Below are 15,951 nucleotides of genomic sequence, written 5' to 3' on the forward strand. Positions count from 1 at the left end.
TAGCCATCAGAGGATGGGTACATGGTGGTCATAAAGGGATGGACATGGTCATAAACAATGCTCAGGTAGGCCGTGGCATTTAAACGATGCCCAATTGGCACTAAGGGGCCTAAAGTGTGCCAAGAAAACATCCCCCACACCATTACACCACCACCACCAGCCTGCACAGTGGTAACAAGCCATGATGGATCCATGTTCTCATTCTGTTTACGCCAAATTCTGACTCTACCATCTGAATGTCTCAACAGAAATCGAGACTCATCAGACCAGGCAACATTTTTCCAGTCTTCAACTGTCCAATTTTGGTGAGCTTGTGCAAATTGTAGCCTCTTTTTCCTATTTGTAGTGGAGATGAGTGGTACCCGGTGGGGTCTTCTGCTGTTGTAGCCCATCCGCCTCAAGGTTGTACGTGTTGTGGCTTCACAAATGCTTTGCTGCATACCTCGGTTGTAACGAGTGGTTATTTCAGTCAAAGTTGCTCTTCTATCAGCTTGAATCAGTCGGCCCATTCTCCTCTGACCTCTAGCATCAACAAGGCATTTTCGCCCACAGGACTGCCGCATACTGGATGTTTTTCCCTTTTCACACCATTCTTTGTAAACCCTAGAAATGGTTGTGCGTGAAAATCCCAGTAACTGAGCAGATTGTGAAATACTCAGACCGGCCCGTCTGGCACCAACAACCATGCCACGCTCAAAATTGCTTAAATCACCTTTCTTTCCCATTCAGACATTCAGTTTGGAGTTCAGGAGATTGTCTTGACCAGGACCACACCCCTAAATGCATTGAAGCAACTGCCATGTGATTGGTTGGTTAGATAATTGCATTAATGAGAAATTGAACAGGTGTTCCTAATAATCCTTTAGGTGAGTGTATATTGCTTTACTGTCAGGAGATATATATTCACCAGTTTCCTAATTTCTCCATGTGTTTGGAGCCAGTAGAATTGCAAATTAAATATAAATATTATAAATGTAATATTCACATAGAAATCCCTATAGCTGTAAGCTAACACAATTTCAAATATTCTTTTATTATGGATAGTTTTAATTTTGTTTCTAGTTACAGACAAGAATAGAGAATCCTGTTCACAATATATGGTCTCTGGAAGGTTAGACTTTTTTGATATTTTATCAAAGCAAGTCATTTATTCTTCCCAGACGGGAAGTTCATAAGACATTAATAACTCATAAATCACTCTTCAAAACATTCACCCTCCTTTAACCTGTCTTCACATGAGCCAGTATAAGAACAGCAATAGCAGTATTTTACTTTTCTAATAGTAACACATTTTACATAAACATATTCAGTTTGCTAAATATGCTGATCTCAAATATTCTGCACATATAAAAATATAAATGCAGCGATACGGTTACATAAATCTCACTTTTAAAATGACTTCCCCATCAGCAAAGATCAATTCTGAAAAACTGCTGAAGAGGTATTGTTTCAACTTCTTGTTTTCTTCATTTTGCAGAGAGTTTTAATGAGCTCTATTTTTATTTTATTTATTTATTTGTTTACAGTTTGGGAAATCAATTATTCCTGCTCAACAGCAATCACCTCAAACACACTGAACATTTCACTGTATTTTGAAATGTTAATCTTTGACAACCTTCTGTGGAAACAACACCTAAAGGCTTTCTGTCAACACTCCCTACTTCATTAGTTACAGAGCTTCAGAGAGAAGGTTAAGGCAATTGATCTCTATTGCCCTTTGCTGAGTTCTCCCATTAATCTTAGACTTGCCCTCTAAGCATCCTCATTCAGCATTAATCTACTAAACATTTATTCACCATGAGATGATGGTTAACCTATTGGGCAAATGTAGCTGTATTAGTCCGTCACACATCTCTGGACCTCTGATCTGATTTGAACACACAGAGGACACTCATTTAGACCAACATTTATCAACGAAAGACATGTTAATTAAAGTGGTGGGAAATGTAGTTCTAATTAGTATCCCTGGTTGTGATTTTAGTCCATAGACAGAGGCAGAAACCCGAGTGGTCAAAAACTAGAATTAATAATGCAATATTATAATTATTGTACAAGAACGTGTTATGAATTTGGAACGTATCCTTCAATGGTGGCTACATGCTGCCACCTACTGGTGACACTGATAACTACTGTCCCACCAGCGGACACGCAAGATTCAGCCTCTGCACCTTAATGTTTTCCATTTATTTTCTTGTACTTTGTCTATCTGCATTGTATCTTAAACTATAGCATTTATTACTATTGTATTGTGTAAATTATGTATGTAAATGTGATGTAAATAATGTCATGCATTTCTTATTTATAAATAATTGAGACTACACTCACACACAAACAATGCTTTTTAATGTTTTATATCTAACGTCGTCACCATTTTATAAATCATACAGTTGTAATAATGTGAGTGCAAAACCTGAGTCTCATATCCTGCGTGAAAAGTGTATTGTAGATAAAGAAACATTGCTTGTAGGGAAACCATTGTGAAATTAGCTGGAAATATACTGCATTAAAAATAAATACGCAGTAACAGTGTGGTGCCACTAGGCGGGGAGACAGGCTGAACAATGTTGAAGACAAAGAGGTTTTTTTTTCTTACAGGGTCAGAACCAGGCAGCCCAGGACTGAGAGGGTCCACTCCTTGCCCGCACCGCTGACAGCTGAACAAGCATGACACCAACAGCACACACACTAAGTGCAAATGCAATCATCTAACACAACAGCCTGCCCACAACGCTGCTCCCACAATCTCTTGCTGCCAAGGCCATGGAAAAGGTCACATTTGGGGTTCACTTTTATGCTCCCAGCTTCTGTCAATCTAGGGCAGCTAGACATGTGACCCAGACAGAGATGTTGTGACAGGGTTATTTATTTCAATGTGCAGCTGATAGGCCTACATACAAAACACCCCTAACAACCCATACAAGAAAACCAAGTAAAATAAATTAATAATAAAAAACCTTTTGATGTCTTTACTGTGGTATGAATGATCTGTTGCTCAATTTCATATGACATCAAAGAGGAGTCTTCATATGAGGCGAAACAGCCTGGCAGTTTGAATCTTTAAAGGGCCTTGCCTGGGGGTTCATTAGCAACCAGAAGAGGTTAAAAACAACAAAACATTTCAGTGAAAGAGGGACTTAAGGTCATGCTTTACTTGAACACATGAATCCGCACTGCTGAGTCATTTTGTCAAGGAGACTCCTGCTTTGTTTGTGCTCTTTTATAACAAGTTAGTCACCAATAACAAGCTGTTTACCTCGGCTGAAGTGTCTGTTTTTTCCTGATGAATTCTCTCATATTTTCCTATTCCTAGAGCCATTAAGTTGGCATGTATTAATAAGAAAAAGGAACGGTTGTGTAAGTGTGTTATTATAACCAATCCTCCGTAGCTGAGCGTTGTTTTGCCTCCATCAAGCTGCTGTCTTCTTGGTCAGGTGATGGTGGGGGGAAAGAATGCGTTTTTCATTTCTGAGAGGTCTCTTGTGAATGCAGTGATGTGAATGAAGGGCATGTGAATGAAGGGCACGTGAGCAGGAATTTGAATAAGAGAGGAAAAACAAAACCATGGCTAATTAGAGATTCCCAGCTCATTTTCATGAAATGTAACACAGTGTCTGAGTGAGTCTTCAAGGATCCCAGTGGTGTGACTTGGCTCAGTGCTAAAACATTAAAGTATTTTCTGGGTTTTGTGTCTGCTTGCCAAATATCCAGATCTGCGTACATTGGACACCAAGTATGAAGTAAGTAAGTAAGTAAGTAAGTACAGGAATGATCATTTAACCAATTTAATACTTATTCCCTAGTATGTATGGGCTGGGGATTGATTAATTAATGAATAAATTAACCTCCCATCAGACATCTTGTATGAAAGCCCTGAAAGTGCATACTTCCCTGCTCTGGACCTTTATTTCAGTTATCTCTGTATAAGAAAAAGAACAGCCCACATGTGACATAATTCACTTGTATAAAACAACATAACAGTACGAGTGGCAATGTGTTGCAGAATTATACACTGAACTATAGAAATAACTATTTGTTTATATTTGCAAACTGTAGAATCAATATAAAAGATGAGTAATTCAGCTCCAATTATAGCTGTATTCACTGCAATTGTGGGTCATGAAAATGCATCATTCTTGATCAACCTTAACAGATTTTAATACACAGGCAGTAAAATAACTCACATGTTCCACTATAGGATATATACTAATACTACTATTAATAATACATGTGTATATGATAATAGAAGAAGAAGCAGAAGAAGAATGAAGTCCATTTACTGTCTTCTATAGCACTCAACAACGAGCACGCAATATATAGTGAATAATTTAAAACGCAATCAAGCACTGGGCACATTAGGATGAAGGGGGCGGGGCTTCGGGGGCGTGTGGAAGACAATTCGTCCTCATCCGCTCACGTCACTGGAGGGGGTGTGGCCACAAGGCTTGATTGACGCTGCGTGCACGGAGAGCCGGCCGCTCTGTGGGGGTTTGAATCCGCGACCGGGACGCCCTGATCCCGCAGCAGCGCCTGGGGTAAGAGAGCACCCTGCGCCCCGCACCGCCCCGCACCGCCCCGCCGTGTGTGTGTGTGTGTGTGTGTGTGGGGGGACGGGACGCTGTCAGGTCGCATCCGCAGGAGAAGCGCTACTTTTATCCGTACGGACTGCGATAAGTGCCGGCGCTGCCCCGGCGTGGATGCGGGCAGAGGCGCTCGTCCGGCGCGGCGGTGGCCTGGCGCGTCGCTCCCGGGCCGGGGGGGTCTCGGTGTCCCGGGAGGCTGTGTGGGACAGGGGGGGAGCCGTGCCATGTGTCCCTGCGCTGGCATGAATGGGGAACAAAAATGGCCGCACTTGTAGTAAAATCCTGATAACACGCACATCCCAGCGCGGACGGACTGGGGACAATGAGACTCCTGACTCCCCAGCCTGCCGTCGCTCATTACGGGCCTAATCGCGCCGCCGTGCCGGAGGGACCTGCGTGCGGAGTGCGGTGCGGATGGAGGGGGTTAATGACCGTCCATGTGCCGGCCCGTATACCTGCGGCGCCGCAGGACTCACAGCCGGTCTGGGTCAGGGGTGTCCGCACACGCACTCGTGTATTGATCGTGTGCACCGACCAGCCCTGGTCCTCGACATGCGGGCGACCGGGGGCAGAGGATGACAGTCCAGTCAGCGCAGCGAAACTGACGCCTGGAGGCGGCGGTGTTGGCTAACTGGACGTGTGTCCCACGGCGTGTGCTTGTCTTTGGCTGTAGATGTTAAAAACGTGGCGCCCGTTGGGACCGGCGCGGCTGGACCGGTCCGCTGTGGAAAGTTGGACGGGCTGTAAACAGGTCCACATGTGCCCGGGAGTTAAAGGCCCACTTATTCAAATAGTGCCGACAGAGGCTTGGGCTGGCCAGGGAAGTGCCTGTGCGGCGTTTCCGCCCCGGCTGCTCCTGTCACCGCGGCTCCGCAGTGCAACACGAACTACTGCACAGTTAAACACTGATGGGGGAACAGACAGACTGCGAACTGTTAGTTTGTGTGCTGGGTAGTGATATTATTTAGAGGGCATTAATATAGGCTATATCTTTTTTGCATGCATAATGATAATATAATCATGTGTGGCTTTGATGATATAGTGTTTAACCCACGCCAAAACAATATTGCATGGACGTGCAATCATAAAAGATGTAATTCACAGTGGAAAGCTATGTATACAAGAAGATGAATGCATTGACAGGTTCCAATGATGCCAGAAAGGCTAAGCTCCTTTGTGGCCGTGCATTTGCCAGTCACCTCCTGCAGAGCAGTTGCAATGCACCTGGTGTTGAAAAAGCCACATGATATTTTAATATTTCTATTATCCTGTGCCACACTCAATGCTCCCATCTGACCTAGTTTTAACACTTACTGTGCAAGGCCTGTGTGAAACTGGACTCCGCTGGGTGTTTGTTACTGACGCTTTTGTTTGTCGAGAACCTGATAGGACGCTCTTGAAAGGTTGTGAATCCCCAAAATAGTGACTGTGGCTGTCTTTGCTGGAGAACCTGGGATGGTTGTGCAATTCCTGCAGGGTTTCAGAAACAAATAAGCGGTCTCTTTCGCTTTGTCAGGGAACACTGAGCTGTGAATCCCGGTCGTGTCGAGGATATTAAGAAGCCTTGGTATAGGCCGACACTTTTCTTGCTGTGCTTGTTTTTTTGTTCCTGGATTGGGAGCTGCACGCACATTGCTAATATGACTCGATGAATTCCCAGCAGTGGCTAGTGGAGCTGTGCCAGGCTGCCGTTGTCCAGACCTGCTGCAGAGGCGATATCCACCGACCGTTCATTGTTCTCTGGTGTGTCAGAAAGTGAGCTCTTCGGTGAGCCAGGGAGTGTGATCTTGGGGTGTTTTGCTGTGCTGGGCTAAATGTGGGGGTATTCTGTGTTTGACACCTGCGCTTGTGTTACTGCAAAGGGCAGGAAGGCGCTCTCTCAATCTGCTGAGTCTCGAGGTTCTGCAGGGCCGTAGGGTTGCCAGCTTTGGAAGACTGTGGTCCTGCTTTATGATGACATAATGTCTTTTTTTTTTTAAGCAACCACCCATTAGTAATATGAAACTCTTTCACAGGGATAATGTCAGCAAGTCAATAAGAGACGCATGTTCAAAGTGGATTAATTATAAATGACCAAAGAATGGCTAATAGATTATTTTTTTATGAACAAAGGCCAAAGCTGTTACTGGTATAGAAATGACTTGTAGGATTGTGTCATTTTAGAACGCAGAATTTTCCATATTCTTGCATCTATAAGAACGCTTACCAGTAGTTAATTTGTTAGGGTATATAACATCTATATTACGTTTTCTTTGAAGCATGCACTTCAGTAGGCTATATGACTTGTTTTTAACACAACAGCCCGAAGACCAACAAAATGTTTACTCGATTTTTCCATGATTCCAAATTTTCATTGATCTTGGTTTTAATGAGCTCTTCTGATGTGCTTTGGTTTGTGCTCCATTTAGTAAAAATAATTTCTTGTATCTTAAGGGAAAAATTTGAATTTGTCAATTCGACTTCTAATCTAAGTTTTAAACTACTTTGAAAACTTCCTCCCTTCAACAATGACTTTACAGATCCTTGGAATATAGTAGCTGTAGGACTTAAATCCGCACACAAATCCTTTTTTAATTTATTTAAATTCCACATTTACCGATATAGACAAATCAAAGCACATTCCTCGACTCGTGGAGCCACGTGGATTGAATAAAGCAACTGTGCAGAGCTGCAAGTGAATCATTCCCTGCAGACAAACCCACATCTCTGATGTTCAGAAATTTCAAAACCAAGTATTAGATCTTTCTTATGTTTTTGAAAATCATGTTTTTTTCAGTAGTGGAGGCATCATTCAAAATAGTGCAGTAGGACACACTTACTGGTTGGTCTACATGGTTTGCTTATATAGTGACTCCTATACAGCAGTGTATAGCTCAGGACAGGCCTTTATTGACATTCAGCAGCCGTCTGTCAGGTGGTTTGAATTCCAGTACAGCAGCTTTGATAATGCCTGATTTCTCTGCTGTAGTAACATCTGCAAAACTACATTACTACACTCCTCCAGTCAGGCAAGTCAAGGGCTAACTCAAGGAGTATTGCGATCTTTTTTGGCAGTGGTGATTGGACTTGAGATTTGTTCAGCAAGAGCGTTTTATTGAAACAAAATGAGCAAACACTCCATATGTAAATGTCTGTGTGTTTGTATATATTTACCATTTTTTTTTATTCTTGGCAAAAATTATCTGTGTATATGTGCCAAACCGCAGTAATGTAGCTACACTTGTGTACAATATGTTAATGTGTGCCTAATAGAAACCCAAAGTGTTGTCGATTGCCATCTGTTTTCAGGCAAAACAACGTCCACAAAAACATGTTCTATGACTTTTTTTCAATGTAAAATCCATGACTCAGATTTAATGTTTCTACTTTTAAATGACAAAAGCACATTAACTTACAAGAACTACAGGGTTAATCATTTAAATGAGAGGGCAGGATGCTTTTTATTGTTTCCAGGTTAACGTACTGCTAGCGTGCACAAATTTTATTTCTGGTTAGTCATTACCAAAGTACATGACGGTTAATATTTGAGTGGAGAGATTATGACCGGAAGACACACAGTAAAATATCTGTTCCCTGACACAGCCAGGCCAAGCTGGACTGAACCTCTGATAAAACTGTTGGCTTTGCAGTGATCAAAGCGCTCTGATATCTTACTGTTATGCTCAAAGAATGTTTCTGTGTGTTTGTGGCTGAAATCAAGATGTAAGTAATGCATTAATCTTTTTCTGCACTACTTCTACTACTTAGAAGCAATACAACTCTATTTTTATGATATTGAAGACAAAGTAGCTGTGCCATCTCACCTCGCACACACTCCAGGAGTAGTGGAGTCTAGTGGTGCAGGAAATGGGACACTCTTTGACGCAAAGTGGTGTGGATCTGTGGAGCACTACAAAATCAGGGTAAGGGCTCTGAGAATTTGCTGTTGGCATACAGAAAAGGTCTTGTAGTGGTTATTGAATCGCCCACACGTGAGACTGGAGACGCATTTGACATGGTTTCATAGCCCGGCAAAAATATAGATCGGCAGACCTGCGGTTGTTGCAATGCTGGAACCCTTATCTGCCTCTGGAATATGCAACCCAATCTAAAGAATGCCTCTTGGGTTTCTCCAGATAAGTCATTTGTAGACTTTCTTAGTTTTTTCCTTTTAAAATGAAATGTCAAAAGGCTTCTTTTAAATTGTCGACATAAAGCTTGTGAATCGCTTTTGTGTGGCTTAAATTTCTGCCTGCACAGTTAATTGGTGAAGTGTCTTTGAAACACTGGCTGCTCATGATAAAATGGTTGATGGTTCTGAAAGGTCCCGCCACGTGGATGGAAAAATACAGCAGGGAAATGGTTGTCATGGGGGGGAAATACATACCACATATACAAGAACAAATATAATCATCGAGGGGTTAAAACTGATGAGAAATTAATGTCTTTTATTTTTTGTATGATCTAAAAATGCAGTGCACATATTGTATCCTTATCCTGACATAAACGGCCTAATCCGCTTATAATGAATCGCTTGAGCCATACGCTATGACCTACATACAGTGGGGGGGGAAGAAGCAAAATAAACTCTTTACACTGGCGAATTCAGTGCTCAAATAAAATAATAATACAACAATATGATGTGTGTGAATGAAAGGAAAAGCTGCAAAACACACTAATTGAAAGGAATTGAATCTTAACCTCCTCTGCACTGGTGTGCTCCCCAGTCATATTGGCTTTTGGCAATGCTGAAGATCTCCTTTGATGTTGTGATTCAATTTGCTGGGAACGCTGTCAGGGTTGCCTCCTTGACTGAGCTCTCCGTCGGGGGAGCGGAAACGGGCACAGATCCTGCTGTTCCACACAAAGCTGGGCTGAAGCAGTAAGCCTCTGGATTTCAGAAACCTGTACTCTCCTTACCTGTCGTATTGTACAAGTTGTTTGTGTCGTTCATTTATGTGGAGGGGCAAATATCTTGATCGCTCTTATGGTCAGCTATTATAAATTCACCTAAAAAGTGTGCATTTGTATTTATTGAACATTATATTTACCTATCGGGAAATAAATAACTTAAGTACAATAAATGTTATGTAAATATGGTCATATAGCAATCCACACACCGGCCATGTGTGTGATTTTCTTATGCTGGGCACATAAACATCCTCGCTGGCACGTCTCACTGCTTCAGAGAGAGGAAAATGTAAGTTAGGTAGCTATTATCGTTTATTACTACTGAGAAATAAGTATAGCATTAGGGAAATGGTTGATTAAACCACCCCAAATACCGAATTACATTGTCTGAAATCAAGGGTTTGGATATGTTCACATCTTTTGAGCTCTCTTCGTAGTTGCAGGCACAGCCAGCCTCATAGGTATTTTAATTTGCCTTTCAAATGTTGGTGGTAGTTGTTGACAGCTGAGCAAATTTTTGTTTAATGGTTTTACTTACCACCAGTACTCCCTCGCTGGTAACCAGAAATTATGAAAGTCCATTTGGGTATTGACAAGCTGCTGTTCAGCGTACAAATCAATCTGACGAGCCTTGCTAATACATTGAACAAGCCCTCTACCTCATATTGCTCATTCAGGAAAAAGCTACATGCACAATTTACATGCTTTATTGATTAAATGCTGAACCTATGAAAAAAGGCAGATTAATTAAAATGGGTTTTGCATCTCTGTGTATTCTGATACATGACAGGCAAGAATCTGGGTAATGAAATAAATAAGTAAAAGCATAATTAGATACTTTTCAAGCTGTCATGAATTATGGGCAAGATGCTGTCATTCCTTTAATTAATATTTAACCTTGTTTTGTAATGCGCACCAAAGGCCCAGATCAAAATGAAATATCAGGGAATATTAATTTTACATCATAATGCTCTTCTGATCACAGAAGCAAAATTCAGCACAGTGTTTCAGCTCGAGGGTGCATGAATGTGTAACCCTTACACAAGATTAATTGCCGGTTGCTGAGCTGAATTGTGATTGAGATTTGGGCGTCTTAACTCTCCTCGCTTCAATGCAACTGAAGCTCAGTCAAATCTGCCAGAACTGGTGGTTGCGGGAGTCGTACACACCTGTTAGTTTCCCTTTGCCAATTTTTCATCTAACTAGCCTACTATGATAGTGTGTTTATCTTAATAAGTTTGTGTTGCCGGTTTAAACTCCCCATATACAGTTGCCAAAAATGCACAATCCAGATGTGCAAACCTGGTAGAGACTTACCCCAAAAGACTCACAGCTGTAATTGCTGTCAAAGGTGGTTCTACAAAGTATTGTCTCATGGGGGTGAATACTTCTCTAACCAAGACATTTCAGGTTTTTTATTTTTCATTAACTGTTGTTTCACAATAAAAATCCTTGCCTCTTCAAAGTGTTGAGTAGGTTGTTTAAAATGTTCAAAAATGTAAACTGAAAATCCTGAAATGAACGAGACCTGGCTTTTTGCACTTTTTGGCCTTGCAGTATATTAGCAGTTTGGATAATGATGTGCTTATTATAAATGTGTAGGTGGCTTGTGTGGCTTAAACATTGGTGCTTACTGTAACATGGAAACAGGGTTTGTCCTCATGATTGGCAGGGCAAAGTTCAGCTGGGCAATGTGACCTTGGAAGTCAATCTAAAAACTGAGTCTCATCTTTTGTTTACATTTCAGCATTCGTAAGTTAACAATCTTTCCCATTTTAGTTGATAATTAATAGGTTAAAACTGCTGTCTTATTAATTGTCTGCCGTACAGGAAGTACAAATCTATATACAGTACTATGTAAAAGTTTTAGGCAGGTGTGAAAAAATGCTGTAAAGTAAGAATGTTTTCAAAAATAGACAGGTTAATAGATTATATTTATCAATGAACTAAATGCAAAGTGAGTGAACAGAAGAAAAATCTACATCAAATCAATATTTGGTGTGACTACCCTTTGCCTTCAAAACAGCATAAATGCTTCTAGGTACACTTGTACACAGTCAGGGATTTTGTAGGCATATAGTCAGGTGTATGACTAAACAATTATACTAAATGGGTGCAATTGATCATCAATTCAATATGTAGTTTGAAACACAATCATTAAGCTGTGTAGGTAGTTGACTTTTTGTCCCAGTCCCCCCAGCATTTGAAATACCTGCCTGATAGGAAATGCCCAAAATATCAACGTTTTTGTCCCCATTTGGTGTGTTTTGACACTGTGGCCCAGAAGCAGCATGTTTTGGTACACAAAGAAACCAGTAGGAAATGAGACCTATTATTTACAGATATGAACAGGTACCAAATCAAACCATTGACAGTCAGTTTCAAATTAGGTGCATGACGGTAGATTTTTCTTTGAGGAATAGTTTCCATCTTAGATACATCACTAAAGACTTGTTTTGGTATGGTTCTAGCTATGTCTTTAGGTAATGCCTAGTTCTTTCCCTCCCTACTTGTATCTGTCAGTTCTGCCTATCATGATTTCGTCTACGTTGCAAAAAAAGTGTAGTGTATTGGCAGTAGCTTCTCATCGTTCAGTTGGGGAATGTGCTGAATGATCAATAATGGAAGTAAATGGTTGCGGATCTTTTGAACTATGTTGTTCAAATGGGAACACTTAATTCTTTCATCCTCTTTAATCTGCTTTGTTTCTTCTGGCTGCGTAGCAACTGCTCTCAGGATGGGCAGTGAACTGGAAAACCCATAGGCCCTGCCATCGCCAGAGCCAGCCAATGGCAGCATCATGGCACAAAATGATTTCCATTATTTCCTGATGACTCCCTCCTCTCCCACTCCCCACCAATAGGGAAAATTAGTCAAGAATAGCAGCTGGAATGTTTTTTTTTTTACAGGGATGAACATGTAGGAGATGTATGGAGAGATGGACGGACACTCACTCACAAACACACTTTCCCTTTCTGTCCTAGTATTTGCAGCCTAATAAAATATTGAAAAAGAGGAGAATTGTAGCACACTGAGCAAAGCACAAGTGGTTTACAAGATGTAAAAGAATAAACACAAGAGATTTCCTGGTTATAAAGTGCTTAAATCTTAAATGAGAAGCTCATTTTGAAATTCCTCAGGTCCCCGTATTTGAGATGTCTCGTACGGGTAGTTTGTTCCCTGTGGCGTATCTCTTTCTGGTAGTGAAATTCAACTGTTTTGTACATGTATTTTAAATCATACACCCAGGAAATCCAAAACCCCAGAGGTAGAGATCATGAAACACTTAGACAAGTCTTATAGAAGGGGCTAATTCTGGACACAAGAGACGAATATGGCACGAGGGACAGTTACTACCAGAGCATAGGTAAGCCAGTTATTTTGAAAGTGTACGCAACAAATCCTTAGCTCTGCCAGCCTGCGAAGTTGTCCGCTGCATAAATGAGTTTGTTCTATGGATTTCAGTCTTACTGTGTCCTTTACTATGGTATCTAATGAACTCTGGAAGCTACAGACCTCCTGTTGAACCATTGCAAGCCAGCTGGCAGCATCAACCCTCTAAACACAAACTTTGAGCCCTAATTTGAATACTTTTCCCCCCCAAAGACTTTCGTTGCAATCTGCACTTTCAGACTATGCTATGTTCCATTTCTTTCTGCTGCATCCTTCCTTTCCTTCCAGCCTTATTACAGCCCAAATTTGTTGTCCTGTCCTGTTTTAGTCGGCTTGAATGTCAACTGTGAAATCCTGTGTTTTTCTGATGTAAAACCCCATGGGCAGAGTCTTGTTAAAGTCCGAGACGTCGCTTTGTTAGGGCCTCCAGATTGATCGTGGACTGACCCACCAGCTACGTTACTGCAGGCGATTTCTCCACTTTTGCTGTTCCAAGACAACAATCCTTTTTTCCTGTCCAGCACCACCTTAAATGCCAGCCTGATTTATTGTGGACGAGGGCAGTCTTGACAGGCTGTGCATGCAAAGGACAGTCTTGATTAAGCTTCTGCAAGATGCTTCCCCTTATTGTCGGGACCTTTGTTTATCATTTGCTGCAGTACTCTCCAGGCTCGTGTGAGAGACCCAGCATCCTTTTAGTTCAGGGATTCAGCACATTAATCTCCAGAACTGAAGATTTGGTTTAGTTTAAAAGTCTATTTTTTGAATGTCGAATTTTGAGACCACTAACCAGCGAACACAATTTTGTTTTAACAAGCATCGCAGTGTAGAGGATCTCGCAGACTTTGGGGGATTAAGTGCTGTAGTGCATGCAATTTGCTCCGGAATTCCACTAATAGCTCTATAGCCATTATTTTTTTCCCCTTCTTTTTCCTCCTGGGGTGTAAGGATTTTTATATAACACATTCTTTCCCATATCTTTCAGTTCCAATAATAGTTTAGTGTGTGATTGTAATTACATAATGGCGTGGCTATGATGCACAACTACTGTAATGTACCAATTACTGCACTTACTAAAACCTGGTGAAAAATAAGGAAATCAAGAACTATTACAGGAAGATTTGCATCCTTGTTGAAACAACAATTTGACCCCATATCAGGGAAAGGTTGAACACAAATCACACATGTCCTGATCAGCTAATTTCTGGCTAGTGTGGATTTTATTACATTTGAAGTATTCAAATGTATTGTTGCCATTGAAAAGCTTAAAGCACAGATTTGTTACACTTGCAGAAATTTTATCTTATTTCTCCAGAAGGAATTTTTTGATTTCATGCCTTTACTCTCAATTGCATGGAAAAGGACCTCAATCACATCTCTCTTATAGGCAGTCTTACAGCGAGGGTTACTACTACTTCTATGGATCTTGGGGAAAATGAAATCTGAGTTGTGGAACATGCAGTATTTTTGCAGCTGAAAGCTATGATTGAGTTAAATGTATTTCAGTACGCTGTAGTTTGCTCTGACTTCCTCAAATTACTTTTGCATTTTAACATACGTAGGCTATAAAATAGCATTTGATTTTTCAGTAGGTAAATTGTGTCAGTAGGTTTTCCATCGTCTTGCATCTGTAGATGTCAAATGTCAGGAATATTGTTATTGTACAGGGTATGCGAGTTGTGACTAACACATTTTTTTGACTCCCATTCTGATGTACGTATTGCTTACAAGGTTATGCTGAAGAAAATTGAAAAGCCCTTGTGCTGCAGTGAAACAAATGAAAGCAAATGTAGCTTTTAAATTGAACTTATCAGTGAAGCTGCTGCAGTACATCCTTTTTTATTCTTCTATGGGTTTGTGTACATTGAGTTTTTATTTGTTCCTTGAAACATGAATGCACAGTTTATTTTACCCTGCCAGTCATTTGTAATAGGAAGCATATTTTATTGACAAAAGAAATCAAATAAAGGCCACTGTTTATGTAAGGGAATGCATGTTAACAACAATGCGTTTAATGACTGAAAGGAAAGTCATGTTCTCATCGTGTCTGCATACAATCTGAACGGCCGTGCTGACTGAACTGTGACTCACTGCGGATTAGTGCCGCGGCTCTGTGGACAGCGGCTGACGCACTACACCCCTGTAACATACCTCTGGTCAAGCCGTCCACCTGTGTGTAGCTGGATCTTGAACCCGGGGTGAGTGTTGTACAGTTGTGCCTTGTGCCTAGTGCTTTCATGTCTTGGGAAGCTTCGCACCCTTGCCATGACTGTTAGGTAGGTGTTATTGATTTAACACCATGTCTCACCAAGTCTTTCCTAGAGATAAGTAGACAAATGTGTGTAATGACATCTTTACAGTAGGAGTTCAAAAGAAAATGACTAATTGTGTTGGCTTTAATTGGGGGGAGGCTCAAGGTCTTTTTGATTATGGGCTTATCCTTTCCTGGCACCAGCATTGGACATTGCCTGGTTTTCAGCATTTCTTCTTCCTCTGTCTGCCTTTTAAAGCACAGAGGCCTGGATGGTGTAAATCTCCTGTTTGAACTTTTAGGTTTAGGTTTTTAAGTTTAGGTTGATTAAAAGAGCTTGTTTCAGTATCTGAGATAGAGCCTCGATGTGAGGCACCGCTGCTGGCATGGAATAAATATCTGCTAGGGAAATGTTAATGTCGACCCTAATTGAGCACGAGTTAATTACAGAGGTTGTAATTACCAGTGATTGAGTAATTATTGCACGTCCCGTGGAAGCAGAGAAAGGCGTGTGCTCCGTATCCCCGCCCCCCCAACAGCGCAGCACGAGTCTGCTCTTCACAGTCGCCTGCGTTCACAGTGTGTAACCTTCTCTGTAATCCAGCTGGCAGCTCTCTGTCTTGGAAGAAGACGCCAATAAACTCTAGACAGGAGAGCCAGAGGTGCCACGAGCCCCAGAGAAGCTCCTCACCTTGTCTGCGGCATGTGTTTAATAATTAAGACTTCTTTAATTAGATGGGAAACCCCCGTTTTCTCTAGGGGCTTCACCAAGGCGCAGTATATCAGCACGCCTCCTTACTTAAACTGCTCCTCATCCCTCATCGACACTCTGCTGCA

General features: G+C 41.4%; 1 protein-coding gene across 2 annotated transcripts in view; it reads left to right on the forward strand.

Moving 5' to 3' along the window:
- The first annotated feature begins 4,507 nt into the window (after positions 1–4,507).
- The window catches only part of LOC136760280 (protein PALS2), a 41,691-nt gene continuing 30,247 nt past the window's right edge, over positions 4,508–15,951 (forward strand). Inside the window, exon 1 of one of the 2 annotated variants that reach the window (XM_066715607.1) lies at positions 4,508–4,532. The gene's annotated coding sequence lies outside the window, so the exon portion shown is untranslated. The remainder of the gene's footprint in view (positions 4,533–15,951) is intronic. The other variant, XM_066715608.1, reaches the window with a different exon arrangement.

The sequence above is a fragment of the Amia ocellicauda genome, chromosome 10 (assembly GCF_036373705.1).
Source record: "Amia ocellicauda isolate fAmiCal2 chromosome 10, fAmiCal2.hap1, whole genome shotgun sequence".
NCBI classification, from domain to species: domain Eukaryota; kingdom Metazoa; phylum Chordata; class Actinopteri; order Amiiformes; family Amiidae; genus Amia; species Amia ocellicauda.